This window comes from Protopterus annectens, chromosome 6.part1 (genome assembly GCF_019279795.1).
Source record: "Protopterus annectens isolate FY-2018-M chromosome 6.part1, PAN1.0, whole genome shotgun sequence".
In the NCBI taxonomy this organism is placed as follows: domain Eukaryota; kingdom Metazoa; phylum Chordata; order Ceratodontiformes; family Protopteridae; genus Protopterus; species Protopterus annectens.
Window position 1 is genome coordinate 22218081 of NC_056738.1, and position 23524 is coordinate 22241604.

A 23524-nucleotide genomic window follows, 5' to 3' on the forward strand; every position below is an offset into this window, starting at 1 on the left:
TCAGATAAGCCTTTAGAAGCAGAGACTTTAGGGGGCTTGAAAACAACAAAGTGGCCATGAAATCAGATAAGTGGGTAGGTTTTGTGATTAAGTCCTTCCCCCATGCAAAAAAAAAAGTCTTCAGATGGCATCTTTTGGGACTTTGCACACAAAGTAAGCAACAATGTCATTACAACGGACATATATAAGAGTATGTGACGCACTGCAAACTACACAAAACCTATTATTTGAAGTGCAATACGCAACACACTACAGCATACTTCCATGGTGCTATGCTGCTTATAAAGGTCACATTTGTAGCAAAGTTTTAAAACAAAGGAATACAACACATCTAGGAGAACAATGCCTTGAAAAGGAAAAGGTGTTTCCTGTCAGGGTTGGGTCACTCTGATGCACAAACCAAGACGTGACCAAGATAAAGGTCATTTGTAACCCTGCCTACTATGTGGAATTAATTATTAAACAAATGCCTGCATTCAGGACATCTTAACTTCCTAGTCCATTTTTTGCTGTCGGACACTTCCAAACATACGAGTATAATTTATTTATTTTATTTTTTATTAAAATTTGTTTACCGGGAAAGTCCATCTGAGTAATGAATACCCATTTTCAGCAGAGACACGGAGGAAACGTTCCCGACAGTTAGATTACATCTACATTGCTGCTTTATTTGATGTTATTAAAAAAAAGTTTATACACGTACACAATTTGACAGTGAAATATATAGGATACAATAAAGCATCAGAAGACACCAGTGATGTAATACTAATAATAAAAAATAAAAAAATGAGAATTAAATTTGAATTGGTAACTGCAAAAGTATTAAAGTATGGTTTATTATGCTAGGAAATAAAATTATAAAATAAAAGGATACAAGTCTCCCCCCACAAATGGGGAGAGGGCAGGTATTAAATGGTACACATAGACAGTACGATGAACGATTATTAAGAATGTGAAGTATGTGTTGATGTAGATCACACAGGTGAAATGCATGGGCTTAGCCATGAGTCAGTGAGAAATTCTTTGAGAAGACTTAAATCCATGGAGGCTAGATATAGTTCTGATAGAATTTGGAATAGGTTCCATACTTTGGCTATGCAGCATGAGTATAGACTTTGCACCATACTTTTTTCTTTTACAGATTTCAAGCAAGCTTTTGTCTTTAGAGTGCACAGAGTGATTTGGGAGATAGTGATGAAGTACTGAGGAAAAAGAAGAGCAGGCAGAGGGTAATATAGTATTGTATGAGTTAGAAAATGTTGTGTATGAATTAGTTAATGTGGGACTTCTAATTTGACAGCATGTAATGCACAGCAATGATGAGCTTTATTTGGCAGGTTAGCTGAAACTCTAGCTATCTTAGTATAGCATTACTCCATAATCTGCCCATATGTATCGCCTCACAGATGAAAATGACCAGGGAGCATCTGCCTCAGCAAAAGTGGCAGAATGCCTAACAGAAAAAGAGTTAAAAGAATGACAGGACTTCTACTTTCATAACAAAGAAAACCTACTGAAAATCAGAAATACTGAATTCGAATTGACAGTTATCTTTAACACTCATGATGTTATTAAACCATTAGTAAAAACCACCATAAACTATTCGCAGCTGCAAATGAGTAAAGAAGAAAGCATGACCAGCAAACTAATCAGTCACTATAAAACACACAGATCCTACCATATGTCACTTTGCCAGCGGCTACATAAATCAGGGTCATCCAGCTACAGTTGGGAGGGCACACCAGTATGATATAGGACTTGATATGGAAAAATTGGTGATTATACACAACAGAGAAAAACACCTCAACATCAGTTTGAGCCCACATTTTCAAATTCAAGATAATATACTTCCTGCTTTCAATATGCCTGCAAATGGGGAGAATACACTGAGCAAACTTGTTTATGAAAACTGACTGCACTCAGAGGGAAGATCTCCAAAATGGTAAACGGCTAAGGAACAACTGGATCACAGGAACGGCTAGAACTGACCAAAAATACAGATGTTTCAACAGCCTTGGGCTTATTAATCACTAGAACACCCATGTCCTAGCTGTCTTGTCATCTGTTCATTATTTTGTGACAGCAATATTGTTCAACCACCTTTCCGACATTCCGATTTGAAAGTCAGCCATTTTCCTACCCGAACACCTTGCACTACCCAGTAATACCATCAGCCATGCTGAGCTCTGTGTGGATTTCTTTCCTTCTGCTTACTGCCTCATGCCTACTACCCCTTTTTCTTTCTGTGAGACTCCTCCTTCTTCCATCTTAATTTAAAGGTATGACCACTGAGACACTCTTTTACCAAATCGGATCTGAGCAATTTTATACCTTTTGGGCCAAGATGGAGTCTGTAACTGGCATAGGGACAACAGTGTCTCTGCCCGATGTTCCCCCATCCTCATCAGGTCTCAGGCTGTTCTCCCTTACCAAGTCACTCATTTAAGTCTATTATCGTCTTTTCCATTATGAGATGGTGGCTGACTCAGATTAATAATACTAAGAATGCTACCTTAAACTCCTTAACCTGCAGCCATGCCGTTATCATCTCCCTGGTTTTTGGCACATCTTTGGTGCTTATTTTGCACCATAACATGCATTCATCCCTCCCCCTAGATGACTAAATTATCCATCTCTTCTCATGTTGATGAAGTTTGAGGCCCAAGACTGTTTTCACTGTAAAGTGGTCCTGCCTCTCACATTTGCCAAGATTCAAATCCTTTGGAGAATTTTCCAGTCACCAAAACTCTCTTCTATGCTCATACAACAATTTTTATCTATTTAATCTCCTGCTCCTATCAGCACCCCTCCTACCTATAACCTATTTCATCTAGTTTCACCACCACAGTCCTCACTCTCTGTGCTGGCTGCTTCCATTTCTGTGTTACATCACCTGCCTTTCACTCCTGTACTCTTCCTACAAGCTTTTTTCACTGTCCTGCCATTTTACCCTCTCCTCTAGCATATGACTGAGCATCCCTCTAGACCTACTTCTTTCCTACACCTCAACTGATGTTGTCGCCTGCATAAAAGCCTTTTGGCACTGTCTCTATTCCATCACTGGATATCACTGTCAGGCCCACTCCTTCTGCCTTGTTATCTTCTTTCCTATCTGTCCATCCCACTTTCTCCATTCACCTTAGTGCATCAACCTACTTGTAAGTACTATGAAAACCTCTGCCCACATCCTCCTATCGACTGCCTTTCTACCCCTTACCTTTTGCCACACTATCCTGTTTACTAGTCTCCTGCTGCCTCTTCTTACTCAGTCTTACTTCACCCTTTTCTTCACCTATCATCCTTACTACCATATTTTCCCATGAAGCTATCACAGTCTCCCACGGACTCCACATTTTGTGCATCCCAAAATTCACCAAGTCAAACCACTGCATCATATCCTTCAGCACATAATCCACATACTATTTTTTCATCATGTTGTATTATCTTTCTTTTTTTCCTTTTTATTTTTTGCAAACATACAAAACAATACATATGCATATGTACATACGGGTCTACTTTTAAACATCAACTTACTGGAACATCAACTTGCAAATCAGCAGGATGAGAATGTTGAATGTTCATAATGCCAAACTCCAAGAACATCACAATTTAACTCCAGAAAGTAACCACTGGGCTACCAATCACTACAATACAAACAGAAGCAAACTAAACCCACCAACATGGGGGGCTGTGCCCCCCACACACCCCCTAACTAAATATACCAACTCCGAGATTGCATTACAGTGAAGAACAGGGCAAAGGTCACCGTGGTGGCCCAGTGGTTACTTTCCCAGAGTTAAATTGCAACATTACAGGAATTTGGCATTGTGAACTTTCAATGTTCTCATCTCGCTGATTTGCAAGTTAGCATCCATTTTAAAGGGTACTCATACATTATGTATATTATATATATATATATATATATATATATATATATATATATATATATATATATTAATGACTAAAAAACTTCAAAACTAAACTAGGACAGTATGCAAATAAACTCACAGGCAAAGCAGTTTCCTTAGTGCTTTCATCCTTTATAGGACTTCTTCAGAGAAACAATGCATACAAAAAAAAAAAATAAAAAAATAGAAATGAAGGAATTATTATGGCAGCTTCAATTAGGTGTTGATTCGGCACTGGGACTGAATGACAGTATTAACAATAAATGTGCTTTACGCTGGATTTGCTAGGTTATTGTCTGTCTGTTTATTTCTGTTTTTAGTTTTAAGCCTTCTATATATTAGTACATTTATTTTTGTTTGGATATTTTCATTCTTGTACTTCTTTTTATTGTCATTAACGTTCTTTCAGACCTTTCCTTCACTTTCTCAGCTTAATATTATGTCCAGCTCTCTGTTTCTATTGGTTTTTAGGTTTAACTCTTTTCTATAGGCTGTTTGCTATGTTTTTACTATTTGATTGGACATTTGTTTTACCAACCCTGTCTTGCTCAGCTTACTAGTACACATTAATTATTTTGGTTTATTATTTTTGAATCTATAGGCTGTTACAGGTGGTTAGTAATTACTGATTGGTTCTAAACAATTCCACTGTATTGTTCCGCATGCTTCTAACTATTTAGGTTTTTTATTTTTTGTATGCATTGTTTCTCTGAAGAAGTCCTATACACCGAATAAAGGATGAAAGCGCTACGGATACTGCTTTGCCTGTGAGTTTATTTGCATACTCTCCTAGTTTAGTTTTGAAGTTTTTTAGTCATTTGTTATTTTTCTTCATTAGTTCACTTAGTCGGTTTTATTACGATATATATATATATATATATATATATATATATATATATATACATACAAACACATACACACAAATATACATACAGTTTGCTCAAGCTGTTCAAAGCTGCAGAGAGACTGGCCTTCTGCCTTTTGCCCTGCTGTGATATTGGAAAAAGATAAGTGTTTATTTTCAATTGTCTTCTGCCCTTCTGTTTTACTACATATCGCTGTAATCTGTACAACTGTTTCTGCAATCGGTGCAACTGTTTTTAGTCTCCTTTTTGTTGTCTGATACAGCTGAATATATGTTACTGTTTGTGATCCTTTCGGCTTGTAGTGAAATCTTTTGTCTAGAGAGGCCTAGCTGTTTTTCTTTGTGGCAGGAAGTAAATCAGTCTGGTTTAATCTAGCAAAAAGCATTCCTGCAAAACTGTTATTTTTGATTGGATAATTGGGCTGATTTCTTTTTCTGCCTTTAACAGCCAGTGTTTTAAACCAGACATACTTGTATTTTCAAACTGTTCAAAGCTGTAGCGAGACTGGCCTTCTGCCTTCTGCTCTGCTGTGATATTGGAAAAAGATAAGTGTTTATTTTCAATTGTCTTCTGCACTTCTGTTTTACTACATATCTCTGTAATCTGTACAACTGTTTTACTTTCCACCCAACCGCCCAATTGTTGTGGTGGTCTTAAATCTTGTTGGCTTGAGTTGCCCGCCTCTGGTATAAAGCTGATACTGGACACTCCTCCCAGTCACATTATATCAGCTCATTCTACTGTTTACAGTGAGAACTTAGTAAAGGCCCACCCCTTTAGTTTCTGAACCTTGAATTATCTCATTATCGTCTGTCTCATCACTTTGTACTTAAAAAAAAAAAAAACAACAAAATAAAACTGTGCCTCTACTTTATTTTGCTGCTTGCCATATTTATTACTGCTTGTTGGTAGCCTCAATAAACTGATGTCACTATTCTACTGAATCACTGCTTTATTAGTGCTGTCTGTTACTGTTGTGATTTGTGAGCTATTTGTTTCAAAGCAATCTATTGATTAACTATATTTCATTGCTATCTACTGTGATTCATTATTGTTTAACTGTATTTTGCTGCATTTTGTTGGTGTTTAACTGTAGTTTTTCATACTACAAAAGTGCTAATCTTTTGACTATAAGTGAGTAATCTGTGCTTCATTGTGAGTTTTTTCTTACTGAGTTTTCAATGTTAAAATTGAGTAGCATAGTCCAAATACAGGTCTGTAACATCCAGAGCTTCAGCTGAACAGTTTTAAACCCTTTCTGTGGTATTCAAGCTACAAGTTAACTGTTTTTTTCTGCAAAAAAAAAAAAAAAAGTTCTAAGCTTGTTTTCCGCCTTTTCTGTTACTATAGTAGTCCAGATACAGATTTGCTGTATCCAGGACTGTTTTGTAAGTTTCTGAGTTCACCAGATCTTTCTGTGTTAGAAGTAAGCCTTCCAGCTCATCAGTGGGAGTGGTAAGCACTAGGTAGCTTATCTACCACAAGAGAAGTGGTTTCTAGCTTTGAAATTGTAGTTTATTGGCTGTTTGGGCATTTTTTCTATCCCTTTCAACTTTCTGGTTTAAACGCCCATATTTGCACTTATTTAAGCTCCACGGATCCTGTTTTGATGTCCTGCAGACTACAAGAGCAACAGAAAGGAGGAAGAGACTTTAAGTGCCCACATTTGATTTTTTTCTAATTATACTGCTTTCTGCACTTAATTTAAGTAGTTTTTTTTTCATTTAACTGTATGTATTTTAACTGTATTTGCATTAATATTGCTACACACTCTAAATGCAGTGCAGGCTAGCACACTTAAGTACATTACTGGTGCCAGAAAGTCTGTTCTTCAGTTTTTCCCTTAGATCTTGCTAGATCTCTTCTCTCTTGCGCTTTAAATAGCTTATTTACCTAGCACTTCATCAGGCTTTTTGTAGCAATTACTGTAGCACACACAATTGCTATCAGCACTAGACATCCTATAACGAAACAGCTCTAGTACTTAGTAATGATGACCATCCCTCCTGGCATATCTAAAGGTCAGTTTCCTGTGCTTTCTCCTATTAACTTGGTGAACTTGGGCATTCTGAGGCAGTGTAGCAACTGCTTCATGTACACAGACAACCCTCTCCTCTTACCTCCCAACACTCAGACTTGTGAGAGATGCACTTATATCTCCAAATTGGAAGCCATGCACTCTCCAGCCAAAACCAGAATAGCTGGTCAAGAAGACAAGGTCAACACCTGCACCACACACACATAGCCCTCCAGAACACCCACCATCACAGCCCTCACACAAAAACACAAACCACAAACCCACCTTCATGGAGGCTCTCAGTACAAACAGAAAATGATTGACTTCAACAATTGGCTATGTTTCTGGTGTCATTCTGAGGGGATCCAGTATCTGCCTGCTTGGGATTACATGACTGACAGACATCGATGCTTTGCCACAGATGGCCTACATCTGTCACCCCTGGGTTTCTGGGTACTGGCTAAGGATCTTGCCACCCCTACAGTGCATCTGACAGTCATGCTGCTCAACGCTAGAAGTCTAAATCCAGGTACTGGCTAAGGCTCTTGCCACCGTTACAGTGCCTTTTTTAGGTGGTGTTCCAAAGACCAAATTACTACCATAACAGCTATAAATAAATGCAATCTGAGGGTCATGCTGCTCAATGCTAGAAGTCTAAATCTCAAGATGCACTCACTCAAAGCACTCCTCAAAATGGATAGCATTGACATTTGTGCTGTAACAGAGACCTGGTCTAAAGCTGCAGAAAACACCCCTGCACTACCAGGCTACAACTCATTCCACACCTTTCAGCCCCAGAACATGGACCGAAGCTCCAAAGACGGTGGTGTCTCCATATTCATAAAGGAGATGCACACCTCCAGACTAGTAGCCGAGCATAACACATCTGAGATACTCCAGGTACAAATAACATTGGGTAAGACGGCGATTCAGGTCATAGCCTGCTATAGGTCCCCAGCCATGTCCCAAGACCCTCACTCCACATTCTTAAGCACCTTGGAAAATATTAAGATCCAACCCAACACTCTCATACTAGGTGACTTCAACTACCCCTCCATCAACTGAGAAAGCTACACATGCACTGACCCAATGCTTCCTGGAATTCATCAATTCCAATGCCTTGGACCAGCTCATTCTTAACCCCAGTAGAGGAAGTAACATCCTTGACCTGGTTATTAGTAACATGGCAACTGTTGCTCTACACCAGTAGTCAATTCCTCCCTGGTTAAATCCCACCACAAACTAATCACCATGGAAATCCACATCTCACCCACACTCCCCGCAAAGGTATTCACCATGAAAAACTTCTCCAAAGCTGACTTTGGACTCCTAAAAACAGAGGTGGCTAACTTTATGGCACCCATACTAATGGAAAATAGATGCATGGCTGCTGAATCATACACAAATACACTGTACGAACACATACATAAATGCATGGAACTAGCCATACCCAACAGAACCAAGACACTCTCCTCCAAAAAAAGGAAGCCAATCTGGTGGTCCCCTGCCATTAGTAAACTCTACAACAGAGGGAAGAAACTGTTGCAGGAAAAGGTGAAGTCCCAAGACTGGAAAAATTCCCTTAGCCTCAACAAAAAGTTGAGATCCCTCATCAAAACCTCCAAAGCCAGCTATGAAGGCAAAATTGTGGTAGACACTAAAAACAACCACAGTGCCTTCTATAGTTATATCAAGAATCTCCACGGCAATACCCAGATTTGCTCTGAGTTACTGCACAATGATATCTCCTATACTGAGCAAACAAATATTGCCAACATACTGCCGACAGAATCAGTGCCAACTTTACCCCTCTCTCCCCCCTAAAGGACCAATCTCAATACCGGACGAATACCAGGCACCCAGCATTACTGCAGCACAGGTTAAAGCTGCATTGTCCAATGCCAAGAATACAGCTGCCATGGGACCCGACAATATCCATGGCTGTGTTCTATATGAATTACAAAGTGAAGTGGCACCAGATCTGTGTGCCCTGTTCACTCACAGCCTCACCTCAGGCTTTGTCCCTACTAAATGGCACACTGCTACAGTCATCCCTCTGCATAAAGGAGGAGTGACTACAGAACCTGGAAATTATCACCCTATTAGCCTGACAAGTCTGATATGAAAGGCTATGGAGTGCATCATGGACCTAATTAACAAGGATATAGGGAATCTCCAAACTCCAGATCCCACGCAATCTGGTTTTGTGAAAGGTAGATCATGCCTGCTCAACCTGGTTGATGTCTTTGAGTCAGTCACCAGAGCTGTGGATGAAAGTAAGGCAGTTCATACAGCCTACCTCGATCTGGTCAAGGCCTTTGATACCATTTCTCACTCAAGAATTATTGATAAACTCACCAAACTAGGCATCAACCTCTATATCATTAGGTGGATTGCAAACTGGCTCACAGATAGAACCCACAGTGTGAAAGTAGCAGACTCCAAGTCAGACTGCCGACCAGTCACGAGTGGAGTCCCACAGGGATCGGTCCTGGGCCCTCTCCTGTTTGGTACCTACTTCTCAGAAGTCCAGGCCAACAAGGAGGGACTCTGGCTGACCAAGTTTGCAGATGACTGCAAGCTGGGAGCCATTACTATCTCCCCACGTGATGCAGACATCCTACAGAAAGGCCTCACTGAGACCAATGACTAGTGTCGAAACCATGGCCTTAAGCTTAATGCCAAAAAATGCATTGTCATCCTCTTTGGGAAAAACTCAGTTCCCACTAATTACCACATCGATGGGAGCCCACTGAACACTGAAGGCGTTATAAGAGATCTGGGGACACAGGCTGACAACAACCTCTCCTTCGACCACCACATTGCCACTGTGGTCAGAAAGTCCGTCTATGTGGCACATCTCATTACCAAGAGTTTTGCATGCAGAAGAAAGAGGTCACCATTTTTCTGTATTCTTCACTCATTAGACCAATCATAGAGTATAATGCCCCATTTGGCATGTACCTCACTAGACTCTTGCAACAGATGGACAAGCCACAAAAGTTCCTCACAAAAGAGGATCCTAGGTCTTAAACACATGTCCTACACGGACAGACTCTCCAGCTATTCTCGGTCTCATATCATCTACTAAGAGGCGATCTCTGGTTGACTTAAAAAGCCATGTCTGACCCAGCTCTGCTAGAAATGCTACATCTAAAGAAATCCCAATCCCTCTGCACTACATGCTCCAGGGACCTCAACCTCATTACCACAATCAACCGAACATGCTGGAAGGACAGGTTCATAACCCAGAGATTGCCCATGCTCTGGAATACACTTCCCATACATGTCACGCAGAGCACCTCACTGGCCCTCCAAGAGAAATCTTGATGAGTGGATGGGAAATAGAAAGTTCGCCCCGGGATTCACTCCAGTGGCTCTACTCGATACAGCTACTGAGAACTAATGTTGGGTGGCACAATGCCAGGGCACTTCTATGGGCTAGGCTTGTAAAGGCACCAGGGCCATTAGCTTAGTACACACCCATGAACCTACATATCTATATACATACATACAGATGACTGCAAACTGGGAGCCATTATTGAATCCCCAAATGATGTGGATACTCTACAAAAGGGCCTTACAGAAACAGATGCTTGGTACCAGAGCCATGGGCTCAAGCTCAATGCCAAGATGTATGTTATCCCCTTTGGGAAAAAACATGTATATCCATGACTATATATAGGTGGCAGTACACTAAACAAGAAAGTGTGATGTGGACAGTGGTCTCACCTTCGATAACCACATCACACACAACAGTCAGGAAATCCTTCTATGTGGCACACCTCATCACATCCAGGGCTTTTCATCCAGAAAAACGGAGGTCTTTGTCCCCACTCCTCATTTCCTCATTAGACCTATATTAGAATATAGCGCCTATTTTGGTATGTACTCTCTCAAAAACAATCTGCAATTCTCAAAAGAAAGACTCAAAAGAAAGAATCACCTAAAGCAAGACCCTGCCCCAGACTGACCTTTAAAAACTCCAGCTATACTCTGTCAGATCTTGTGTCTGCTTAGAGGTGATCTGTGCACATACAACAAAATCTGTTGCAGAGCTGCTGCTGGACCTAAATCTAAATCTATCAGAGCTGCAGCACCCCAGAGCTACACGCCCAGTCATCCAAACCTTGTCACATCACAAAACAAAACAAAAGGATGGGAGAGACTCCCCAGACTCTGAGACTCTCCTTGAATAGATTGCCCATACATGTCAAGCAGAGTGCCTCTTTTCTCTGGCTTCAAGAGGAACCTTGACAATTGGATGGGAGAAAGAAAAAGATCAGGAGCAGGAGAAGACTTCGATCCAGCCTGCTAGGCAGGGGGAAGGAGAAAGAAAATAATGATGGAAGAAATAGCCAGGGAATTGTTTTTTACAGGCTTGTATAGGCCCTCCTATGTACTATGAACCTATACATACACACACACACACACACACACATATATATATATATATATATATATATATATATATAAAAAAACATAGCTGCACATATACATATATATGTACACACACACACATGCACACACACAACTATATACGTTCACACACACAACTATATGAGGAAGGGTCTGGTCTGTGACAAATGAAAAAATAAATTACTTCAAATTTAGTAAACAATACTTTATGATGAGTGATGCAAAGACATTTCCTTAATCTTGAAGTACAAGATATTTCATTTATCACATAAAAAGCACATGCATTCCATTTCTCAATTATTACTATTATTATTTTAGCTTGGCTTAATATTTTCCATGCACTTCTAGGTGATGTGGTAGTTCCATGCTTTGTCTTCAAAATGCATTTTTACACATGGTAAGTTTTTCAGAAAGAGCTGCTTCAATAGTGATTTTCTACAGTAGTCCAGAAGTGAAGTTTAATAACATTTTGTTTTTCTGTAGTTTCAGCATATAATTATTGGAATGAAGTGAGAGTTATGTTAACATTTTTCAGCTGTCATGTTTTAGTTAGTTTAATGTTGTTTAGTTTGTTTGTTTTTTTTTGGGAGGGGGTCCATTTTGGCAGCAATGCCAGTTTCAATTAGCTGGCTGTTGAATGCGTTTTTCTTTAGTTTTAAATTATTTACTTCTTTCTAATTAAGGAAAATTTTGTTTTGGGGAGATTGATTATATGTAGGTGCAACAGATTTTGTGTGTTTGAGTATGTACTTTTTGTGCATGCAGTGTGTGTAGTTATACTTTTTTACATGAAGGGCCTAATTCACAGTCACTGGCGATGTGCAGAGAATGGTGATAAACGGTGTTGAACACACAGCAATAAAACCAGGTGACGACACAGACAAGGTACCTTGTGCCAGATATTTTATCATATCAGAATTTGATCTTCTTAATTTTGATAATCTGGTCTTTTCGATCTTCTGACAAAGGTCACTTCTAACAGTATATAACCCACCCAGATGTGAAAATGTTGAAGACCATACAAATTTGAACTTTATTAGTAAGGGACTTCCATAAATACAGAGCAGAAGCATTGAAAGCTGTATTCCAATAACATTGGAAATTGTGTGGTTTTCAAAATAAATCTGATGTATTAGCTTTACTTCCCCTGTGGGTAAAATAAAATGTAGTTACACTAAAATGTCCAACTTTCTTGCTTGATCAAGAAAAGAGATAAAGTACTGAAATGTTTTTCCAGATATGAAAGATTCAGTTTAGGATTGTAACCAAAATGCCACTGTCCCATTCTTTGCAGTGTCTGTTCGGAATATAAAACCCCACCCAATGGGAAGTCTGCTGGAAAAAATCTTTTCTCTTTAAGCAGTAATGAACTGTATCCCAGGGGTTGGGACTGTCTGACTGAGAAAATATGTAACATGCACAACTCAACCCCCTTGGATTTAGAAGGCCAGGTTCTTTATCTGTTTCTTTGACATATCAGATTTGCCTGGGTCTTCTCTGATAATAATTACTTAGTTTTTAATTTCCAAATTTTTTTGGAAAATAAGACGTCTACTCACTAGGTAAGTAAATGTGTCAAATTATAACTTAAGATTTAGTACTTATATGTGCCTTGACAGATTTTATTTTAATATTTAAAAGGTATCCCTTGAATAGAAATGGATCTGAACTGTGGTTCACCAATTCTGGGCCTCTTCCTAGTTAATTTATTATTTTTATTTCTCTGGGATTTTCAAAGTTCAGCCACCACTAACTTTTTATGTAGCATCCTACCAGGTTTATTGTGTTTAGGAATGCAACTTACTGCATTTTCTTTCTTGTCCAAACTTTTTTGCTAAAAACTGTAACTTGACATAATGTGTCATGTTGGGTTTTCTGCAGCATGAGTCAATTCATCACATAAACTACTCAAATCTGTTTCAAGGGCTACAATCATGCTTCCATGCAGTTTTAAGGTTCAGAGAAAATACAAAACTAAAATTTTTGCTGTAAGTAGTTCTATACTTCTTTTGTGAAGCTTATTAATATAAAATACATTAATCTTAATTAAATAAGCTTCTTGACTGAAAGAAAGCATTTCTGAGTGATTATCAAACTGTAACTACAGTTAAAACAACATCAAAGGTGAACTTTGCAGCACATGGCAAACTTTCAAATGTTGGCAGTGTTCCAACTGAAGTTTTCTAAGGAATAATTTAACACAATGTCTCTGGGCAAAATAATGATTCTCAAAGACATTCTTCTACTCCCTGCATGAAATGCAGTTTTCGGATGTCTGCTAATGATAAGCACTGAGTGAACTGAAGCATATATTTAGCAACCATACATCATTTCAAACAGAATGGTTGCTTCTCACAGGCATTCATCAGCTACCGCTTACAAAGGTGGTGATTCTGATCTGATGATGATGATTTATCCTTCCTAGAATATATTAGCTTTAGCAACTTCTCTAAGGTAAAGTCTGAACATTTTGAATTAAGAATTATGAAGTTATATACTCAGACACAGTTATTTTACAAATTTACAGGGGCAGTGTTTAATAAATATGTAGAGCATGGAGCACAGTGACTACTCTCCAATATCCAGAAAAAGACAAATCAATTAAGCACTACAGTGGTGGAAGAACAGACCTTCATGAATGTTAGCTCAATATCTGAGTTGTGTGGACTTTCACACCTCTAGCAGTCTACGCACATCTTGCATTCCAAAGCATTTTCTGAAAAATAAACTTAAAAAGCATAAGATAAACAAATGCAAATATTTTGTGAACGATAAAAGCTATTAAAACTATACAAAGAACAATGATATCAATAAGAAGTATTCTTTAGTCACAATAATCAGCGATTCATAATCTTTTCCATAAATTCTGTAACATAATGTAACCCCCCCAAATTATATTTGTTCTAAACTTTCACACATTTTCATATCTTGAAAACTATACAACCTTCACCTATATTTTTAGAACATTTTGTTAACCAGACATAACCTTTCATATAACAAGAAATTGCTTTACAAGTCCATGTTCACTGAGATATTTACAGAAATATTAAGACATATGTTTGATTGTATAATTAACAAAACAAACAAATGCAATACACAGTGCAAATATTAGAGGCAGTTTTCTTCAACAACATGTACAGTTTCACCCAATGTCATGCAATAGTTTGTAAGGCCCTTAGTTTTTCAAGCATTAAGTGCATATGGAACAATTACTTATTTTCATAATTACTAACAACTAGCAATATTTCCAATATAGTGTGGTATAAACCAGCACTGACAGGGAATTGTCCGCCTTCCCCCACTGGTGTTTCATACCATATACTTCAATAAAATGTAGGTATCTCAGTTATGAAAATATGAGCATAAATATGAAAATATGAATAATAAGTGGGAAATTGAGATTAATTTCTCCACTACAGGACATCTTAGTATCACTGTGTTAAAAGCTCCTTGCTCTTTCTAATACTGCCTATTATTAGCTGGAATGTCACTTTATTTATTTTGACATTTGTTGACCGCGTTAGTCTGACTGGGCAGATACTCTTTTTCAGTGGAGTCCCAAGGAGAAAAGCTCCAAAAGATCATACATACATGATATTGTGAAGGCTGCCAGCCTAGTCAAATAGAATTTGGTACATAATTCTGTCATTTGTAAATATGAATGTTGAAATACAGGCTTGTTTTCTTAAATGAAAGGTTATGCTGTGAAATGTTGAACTTAAAACAACGTAGCAACATTGCCCTCTGCTGTAAAGAAAGCTAAGACATGCATTTCATGCCTGTCCTTTGAAGTTAAAATTATTTCATGCGTGTCCCTTTGAAGTTAGAATTTGGAGTCGATGAGTCTGGAGTGAAGCATCCTGCCTATTGTTTTAACTTAAGGAGTAATTACTAGAGTTTACATATGGAATGTCTTTTATGGCTGTAGTTTCCTGCAGGTGCAAGATAACAATTATGTAGTATCTGTTAGCCTGGGAACACCAGGAAAGTATGAAATGATGTAATGGGAATCAGAACTGAAAGCAATTTAAACAGAGTGTATCAGAAGGCATTAAACATTTTTGTCTTGACCATCCAAATCACAGCACTGTCTTGCTCATATGTAAGTTATCTTAGACTTGTGTTTTCATTTAGAAATAGATTGCAACTAGAAAGATTAGACTAAGGGTTTTTTAGATGTCAGAACTGTACTACTTAATTATTTTATGTATTTCTGTGTGATCTCTGGACTCTTGATTAGCACTGTGTAGTAAGAAGCACTGTCTTATGTTTTTATTATTTATTATTAAATATTTTAAAACCTTTTAACTGTGGCTGTTTTGTGTAGAGATAATTTAAGCTTTAGAGTACATTGCATATTTATAGTGATTACTGTACCAAGTCACTCTAATAAGCCTTGACTGGTTAGTCACAGCTACCAACTGGATAATAATATTGCACAGTAATAATTGGACACCCTTTTAAGGGCCTTTGAGTAGCTAGGTATTAGCGGGTGGTGGCAAGTGGAACTACCATGTAGTCTGGGAGAAAGGGGTACAGCTGGAGAAACTGTGCCAGCCTTCCCCAGGAGTGTCTGTGTGGTTGTATAAACTCTTCTCAAAGTGCATGTGTGTGTGTGTGTGTGTGTGTGTGTGTGTGTGTGTGTGTGTGTGTGTGTGTGTGTGTGTCAGCTACATGGGCAAGGACACGAAGCACTGGTTGGACATAGAGGGTGCTAGAGGTTTTAGCTTGCCCACTAAGCTGAGATCTGGACCCTATAGCTCTGCCAGTGAGGAGTCTTATTGGGGACCTGGAGAGCAAGGGAGCGACCAGCCCTGGACTGACTGTGATCTCTGCATGCTCTTAAGGGAAACTGCACTTTACTGCATGCATTTGTTATCCTTTCCTCGTATATGAGACGCCCTCTCTGGTGTTAGTGGTGAGAATTGAGGCTCCTTGATTGCTGAGCCAGGGCACAGGCATCACAGATGTAATATGACAAAAGAAATTAAGTGCAACAGTAATCCCATACAATTATATCACATAAATAATCATAACAGAATTGCATACAAATATATAGCAAGAAGTATATTCAGGATAAAATGTAGCACTTAGTTAAAGAAGCCAGAACCAAGAAAGTTCTGGACACTATAAGGAGGTAGGGGTGTGAACTGGAAGTATACAAAAAGGTATTTTAGGCTTGAGTGAGTTAAGCACCCTCTGCTTAAGTTGCTAAGGTCTGGTCATGGACTAGGATGTAAAATCTGCCGGTATTAACCAGCAAATGACAGGGGCAGAATAAAAGACTTGGTTCTGCCTGTTGTCTGTAGTAATTATGTATCCATTCTTCTTACAAACACAGAAAGTAGCTATAATAACAGGATCAGTGTTCACCTGCATCTTCCCTCAAGGATATAAGCTCTGAAACTCAAACGTATATCACTATTCAGTAACTTCAGTCCTCTGTGATTTGTCTGAATGCCATGCACTTTATGAAAAACAGACTAAACAAATGAGACAAAAATCTGGACAGCTTATAGAGGCATAGCAAGGTTAAGTGTAAAAGTAATGGACTGTTACGCTCACTAAGTGATTAAATGCTTTATGGTTTTGAAAGATGGCAAAACACTTCATAGGTTCATACTAGGCTATCTGCCCTGGGGCAATTATAAGCCTAGCCCGATTCTGTATGGCTTACGCCACCCCTTGATTTGAGTATACTGTGCCCTTTTTAAGGTTTAGTTTACTGTGCCTCTGTCTAATAGTGACACGGGAGTAATCCCTGGGACAAATCTACGATCCCCCATCCACTTATCGAGATTCTTCTTGAAGAGATTCAGTGAGGTGCTCTGCCTCACACGAACTGGAATTCTATTCCAGAGTGAAGGGAGCCTCTGGGTTATGAACCTGTCCATCCAGCATGTTCTATTTATTTCTGTGCTGAGGTTCAAGTCCCTCGAGCATGTGGCTCTAAGGGATTTAGATTTACTGAGGTGGAGCATGTCCATTAATTCTGGATTTGACATAGCTTTGTATGTCAGGCATAGATCGCCTCGAAGTAGGCGGTATGCAACTGAGTAGAGCTGGAGATTTTTTAACTGAGCAGCATACGGCATCTGTTTGAGACCCTTGATCCTCTTGGTGAGATACTTTTGGGGTCTTTCTAATTGCTGCAGGTGTCGGGTAATGTACATCCCAAAAGGGGCATTGTATTCTATGATGGGCCTGATGAGGGATGAATAAAGGGGCACGATTACCTCTCTTGATCTAGATGTGAAACCCTTCGTGATGAGGTGGGCTATGTAGAAGGTCTTTCTAACCACTTTGGCAATGTGGTTTTCAAAGGAGAGATTGCTATCAACTTGGGTCCCCAGGTCCCTAATAACTTTCTCTGTACTTAATGGGTTTCCGCCTATGTGGTAATTTGTGGGCACATTGCTTTTGCCAAAGGGTATGACTATACATTTTTTGGCATTTGGCTTTAAACCATGGCGCTGGCATCAGTTATCTGTCTCTGTGAGACCTTTTTGAAGGATGTTTGTGTCAGCTGGAGAGTTGATTATGGCGTCCAGTTTGCAGTCGTCTGCGAACTTGGTGAGCCATAGTCCTCCCACGTTTGCCTGTACCTCGGAAAAGTATATACCGAACAAGAGTGGTCCCAGGACAGAACCCTGTGGGACGCCACTTGTGACGGGTTTCGAGTCTGACATGGCTCCAGCAACTCTCACTCTGTGGGTTCTGTCTTTGGGCCAGTTTGCGACCCATCTTGTGACATAGGGGTTTATATTTAAGCTGGATAGCTTATCTATGATGCCCGAGTGGGTTATTGTGTCAAATGCCTTTGCAAGGTCCAGATAGGCTGTGTGGACTACCTTCCCTTCATCTATGGCTTTAGTGACTGTTTCAAAGAAGTCAACCAGGTTCAAAAGGCAGGATCTGCCCTTGACAAAGCCGAACTGGGTAGGATCTAGTGTCTGTAGGTCCCCAATGTCTTTGTTTATGAGCTCCATGATGATCCTCTCCATAGCCTTGCAGACTAAGCTTGTCAGGCTTATGGGGCGATAGTTTCCAGGGTCCGTAGAAGCTCCACCTTTGTGGAGTGGGACCACTGTTGCTGTACGCCATTCTGTGGGCACATATCCTGTAGTGAGGCTGAGATTGTATAGCTGTTTTATTTGAGGGATTAGTTCCTCTTGTTGTTCATGTAGGACGCAACCTGGGATGCCATCTGGTCCCATGGAAGCAGTGTTTTTTGCTTTGGAGAGGGCAGCCTTCACCTGAGCATCTGAGATGTTTGGGAGGCAGCCCTCTGCCGGGATAGATACTTGCTGTTTTGGGGGGGGGTTTGCACTGAACCTGTCTGCCAGGATATTGGCGATGTCTGTGGGTTCAGTGGATTTTTTGTCGTTTAGAATCAACTCAGAACAAGTCTGGGAGTTGCATCCCAGGTTTCTAAGATAACTGAAAAAAGCCTTATGATTGTCTTTGGTGTCCTGTGCAATTTATCTTTCGAAGCTGGCCTTGGAGGATTTTCTGAGGATCGTAATTTTTGCTAGTACTGATCAGAGATGCCTTCCCTATTAGGGATTTTGCTCTATCATGTAGTAGCTTCCTCCTTCTGTTGTACAGTTTATTTATGACAGGGGTCCACCAGACTGGATGCCTGCCTTTGGATGATTGGGTCTTGGTTTTGTTTGGGATAGCATGATCCATGCATTCCTGGAGATGTCCATAGAATGCATTTATATAGGATTCTGCAGTTTGGGCTGTAGTTTCCACTGGCCCTGGGGCCTTGAAGGATTCCACTTCGGTTTTGAGAAGTGAGAAGTTCGCTTTTGAGAAGTTTTTCACTGTGGTTTTCTGGGCTGGGGGTGGGGTCGGGATGTGGACATCCAGTGAAATTAATTTATGGTCTGGTGTGGAGCATAGAGTCCCCATGTTGGTAATGATCAGGTCTAGTATGTTGTCCCCTCTTGTGGGAGTGGTGACTAGTTGTTCCATAGCATTTGAGTTTATAATTTCCAGGAATCTTTGGGCTAAGGTGCTGGGGCTTGAGTAGTGCTCCCAGTCAATGTTTGGGTAGTTGAAGTCGCCCAATATAATGGTGTTCGGAAAGATCTTCATGTTCTCCAATGTTTTCAGGAAGGCCGAATGGGATTCCTGACTTTGAGAGGGTGGTCTATAGGATGCTATAAACTGAAAAGCAGTCTTGCCCACTGTTAGTTGCACATGGATGGTCTCCGATACTTCGTGCAATGCCACTAACCTGGAGGTGTGGATATCCTTGATAAATATGGAAACTCCCCCTCCTTTTGTGGTTCGGTCCGGGTTTTGGGGCTGAAAAGCATGACACGAGGTATAGCCTGGTAGTGCTGGGGTGCTCTCTGGAGCCTTGAACCAGGTTTCTGTCACTGCACAGATATCGATGTTCTCCATACCGAGGAGAGCTTCGAGTGTGTGCATCTTGAGGTTAAGACTTCTGGAGTTTAGCAGCATTACCCTTAGTTTCTTGTTCTTTGTGCTGTCTATGGGGGTGGGTTTGACTTTTGAGCCTTGCCTAAAAAAGGCACTATGGGGGTGGCAAGAGCCTTTGCCAATATCCGAAAGCCCAGTGGTGACAGGTGCAAGCCTTCCCTAGCGAAGCAACGTGGCTTGTCAAGCATGTCATCCCAGGCTGACAGACACTGGATCCCCTTTGAATGACACCAAAATTTTAGCCAATTGTTAAAATCGATCATTTTGTCTTTGTACTGTGGCATCATTCTAGGTGAGGGTAAGATGCTGCTCAAGGTCAGGGTCATACCAGCCTGGGCTACATGATCAGAGAGCTCCTCTATGTCTCTTTTCATGTAGTCCAGGGAGGTACGCCTCAGGTCATTCACACCAGCATGTACAATGACTGAGTCATATTTGTATTTGCTTTGGAGTGACCTGAGTGCTTGCGTTATGTGTCGGATCCTAGCACCCGACAGGCAGCTCACCGTGACCTTCTCTTTATTCAGCCTGGTGAGCAGGACGTCAGTGTGTCTGACAATAGAGTCACCTATAACAAGAGTATCAGGTGTGTTATTCAGCCTTAAGGGCTGTGGCTGCTTGGCACACTGACTTTGTGGGTTATGTGTTGTGTGTGTTTTGTTTTGAGGTAGCGTTTGCTTGGATGTCTGCTTTGGAGGTCTCTGTTGCTTAGGTAGACTTTTATTTAGAGCCTCCGAGTATGTTTTTGTGTATTTATGTGTTTGGTTCGCTGATGTGGTGGGACTATGTGATACTGGAATTGTGTTGTGTGAGGTTACCTTCTCCTCCTGACTGGTTACACCAGTTTTGAGATGAGAGAGCTCAGCCTCCAGTTTGGCCAAATAGTTGCATCTCTCACATATATCTGAACCTGTTTGGAGGAGGAGAGGGTTGTCCGTGTACATGAGACAGTTGTAACATTGCCTCAAAATTCCCAGATTCACCAGCTGGACTGGAGAGGAAACCATTGACTGACCTTTGGACATGCTAGAGTAACAGGGAAACTGAATTTAAGATGGACCAATAGAGGACAGGGTAATCGTAGAGAGTATAAGAGTAAGTAGTGCTTATGATTTAATAGTGCTAACTTGCAGGATTACTTAATTGGACCAGTGAAGGGCCTTAGAATGAGAATACGGTATTTAAATTGAGAGATAGAGCAGTTCTAAGGGAAAAAGTGAAGAGCAGACTTTGTGGAGCCAGGAATAGTTTAAACCCAATTAGGCGGCGCTGCCCGTTGTTGCGCTATGCTCAAAAACGCGCTAAACCGTGCAAAAGAGGGTTTTAAGAGAGGAAGATGAAGGAGTTTTGGAATTGACCCAAAATGGCCAATAAAACTACAGTTTCAAGTCAGTAACCACTCCCACAGGGGCAGGAAGGCTGCTCAATGTTTTTCACTGCCACTGATCAACAGAGAGACTTTCCTTTAGCCCAAGCAAAAAATGGCCTCACAGAAACTTGCAAACAGTTCAAGAACAGCAAGCCTGTAACTGAACTTTTTTAAAATCTCAGAAAAGTGGGAAAAAAGCAAGATTTTTTTTGTTTTTTGTTTTTTCAGAGATAGCAGAGGTTAACAAGTATCAACAAGTTATAACAGTGCAGTAAATGACCCCACACAAGAGTGCTAGGCCAAAGACAGATAAAATGCAAGTTTTGAGAAAAAAACTATTTTAAAAATAAGTGCAAACAGGAAATTCAGTAAACAGCTCTAGGTTGTGCTCTAAATACAGTTCTTAATGCAGAAATCAAATTTAACAAGCCAGAAAATGCTCAAAATAGGCGGCTATGCAGAAAAACTTAGCAAATAAACAGAGGAAAAATACTTAAAGTCTCAAAAGTGGCTCCTTTCTTCTCTCAGCGTTTTCTCCTCTTGGTGGGTGCTTCACCAACAGCCAAACAAGCCTGAAAAGACGCCAAAACCACGAGGCAACCAGGTTTTAAGAGAGGAAGATGAAGGAGTTTTGGAATTGACCCAAAATGGCCAATAAAACTACAGTTTCAAGTCAGTAACCACTCCCACAGGGGCAGGCAGGCTGCTCAATGTTTTTCACTGCCACTGATCAACAGAGAGACTTTCCTTTAGCCCACGCCACCTTTTATTTTTTTTACTGTTGTTAGTAGTAAGTGGAGCAGATAAAGCACCATGCACTACAAAGAATTATGATCGGCTCTCTGATCATAACTCTAAATTATGTGTTCTCAACAGGTATTACAAGATTCACTTTGAGAGTGAATTTCCTGGCACCCAGGTTTCAAACATATAATAAGCTAGTTATGATCAGTGACCCTCTCATAATTCTCTATTTTGTATTCATGGTAAGATTCCCCCCAGTCATCAAAAGAATATGAAAGCCATTATAGAGATTTGTTTTCAGCAAATGTTCTTCCTAGATCTTAAAGATGCTAAAAAGAAGTTATATACTCACCATTATGTTCCATCTGTTTCGTCAGTCTTCATTCTTCCTCAATGAATGGGTTTGGAGCCAATCTGTCGGATCCGACTCTGCCAATGCTAAAGCTCATAGCCACCAGATCTCTTGAGCTGCTCCCTTACCCACAATGCACCCTGAAAATTACCTCAGAACTTTTTTGCTGCTATATTAGTGTAGAAGAATGAAGAGAATTATGGAAAGCCATATCCAGAGTCATATATATGTATAAACATACCTATTCAGAGAGCATGTAATGTCAGTTCCTCCAGATATTATAGACGGGAGTAGGTGGGAGGGGAATTGGTGAAGAATGAAGATCGACAACGGAGATAGAACATTATGGTGAGTTCATAACTTCTTTATCTGATGGTGTCAATCTTTATTTTATCCTCAGTGGTAAAGCATACCTAGCTACTTGTATTCAGGGCAGACTCAAGGAAGGATATTCCTGAGCACCACAGAACCAAATGAGGCTCTATCTCTGGAGACCAGATCCAGTTTGTAATGAGTACTGAGGAGCAGCCCAAGATGCTACTCCACAAATGTCATCCATATACAACTTAGACTGAAAAAACATGGAAGTAGCCACAGATCTAGTGGAGTGTGCTTTGAATGGGTGCTTAAGAGAACTGCACAATTTACCATCAATACAGAAGATGCAATTTGACAACCACATTGATGAAGTAACTTTTGAAACTTATTTTCCCAATTTTGGTCCACAGAAGGAAAGAAACAGTTGGTCTGTTTTCTAATTTTTTTCTGTTCTATGCAGACAGAATCGCAATTCTCTATGAACATCCATTAAATGTACGATATATTCCCCTTTGTTGGATTTAGGAAAAAACACTGGCAAACTGATAGTACTATTTATGCTGGAGTCTGACACCACCTTTGGAAAAAAAAGACTGGTTGGTATGTAAGGTCACTCTATGTTTGTGAAAAACCAAGTAAGGAGGTTTAGAAGATAGTGCTTGGATCTCAGAAACTCTTCTTGCGGAAGTGATGGCAATGAAGAAAATTGTCTTCCGTGAAAGATATTTATGGCCACATGTAGCTGCTGGTTCAAAGGGAGGTTGTAAAAGAGACTGGGTCATCAAATTTAGGTCACATGGAGGGGATAGGGTCTTTAAGGGAGGCTTTAGAAGGAGAGTCCCTTTTAAGATGGCCTTGTTCAATTTGTGAGAAGTTATGGGTGTGCTATTCAATCCTGTACAGTAATTTTGAAATTGCTGCTAGCTGAACCCTAATGGTTGAGGTACTAGCACCATTCTGGAAAAGGTGAGTAAGGATATCTAAGATGTGGTTAATAGGGGCTGAAAAGGGGTCAAGCTTATGCTGCTGAAACCTAATGGCAAACGTTTTCCATTTACCAGAATATGTTTTCCTTGT

General features: G+C 40.0%; 1 protein-coding gene across 2 annotated transcripts in view; it reads right to left on the reverse strand.

Annotated features, from left to right (window-relative positions):
- LOC122805364 (mitogen-activated protein kinase kinase kinase kinase 2-like) overlaps positions 1-23524 on the reverse strand; it is a 1562336-nt gene that overhangs the window by 1020157 nt on the left and 518655 nt on the right. The window lies entirely within an intron of this gene.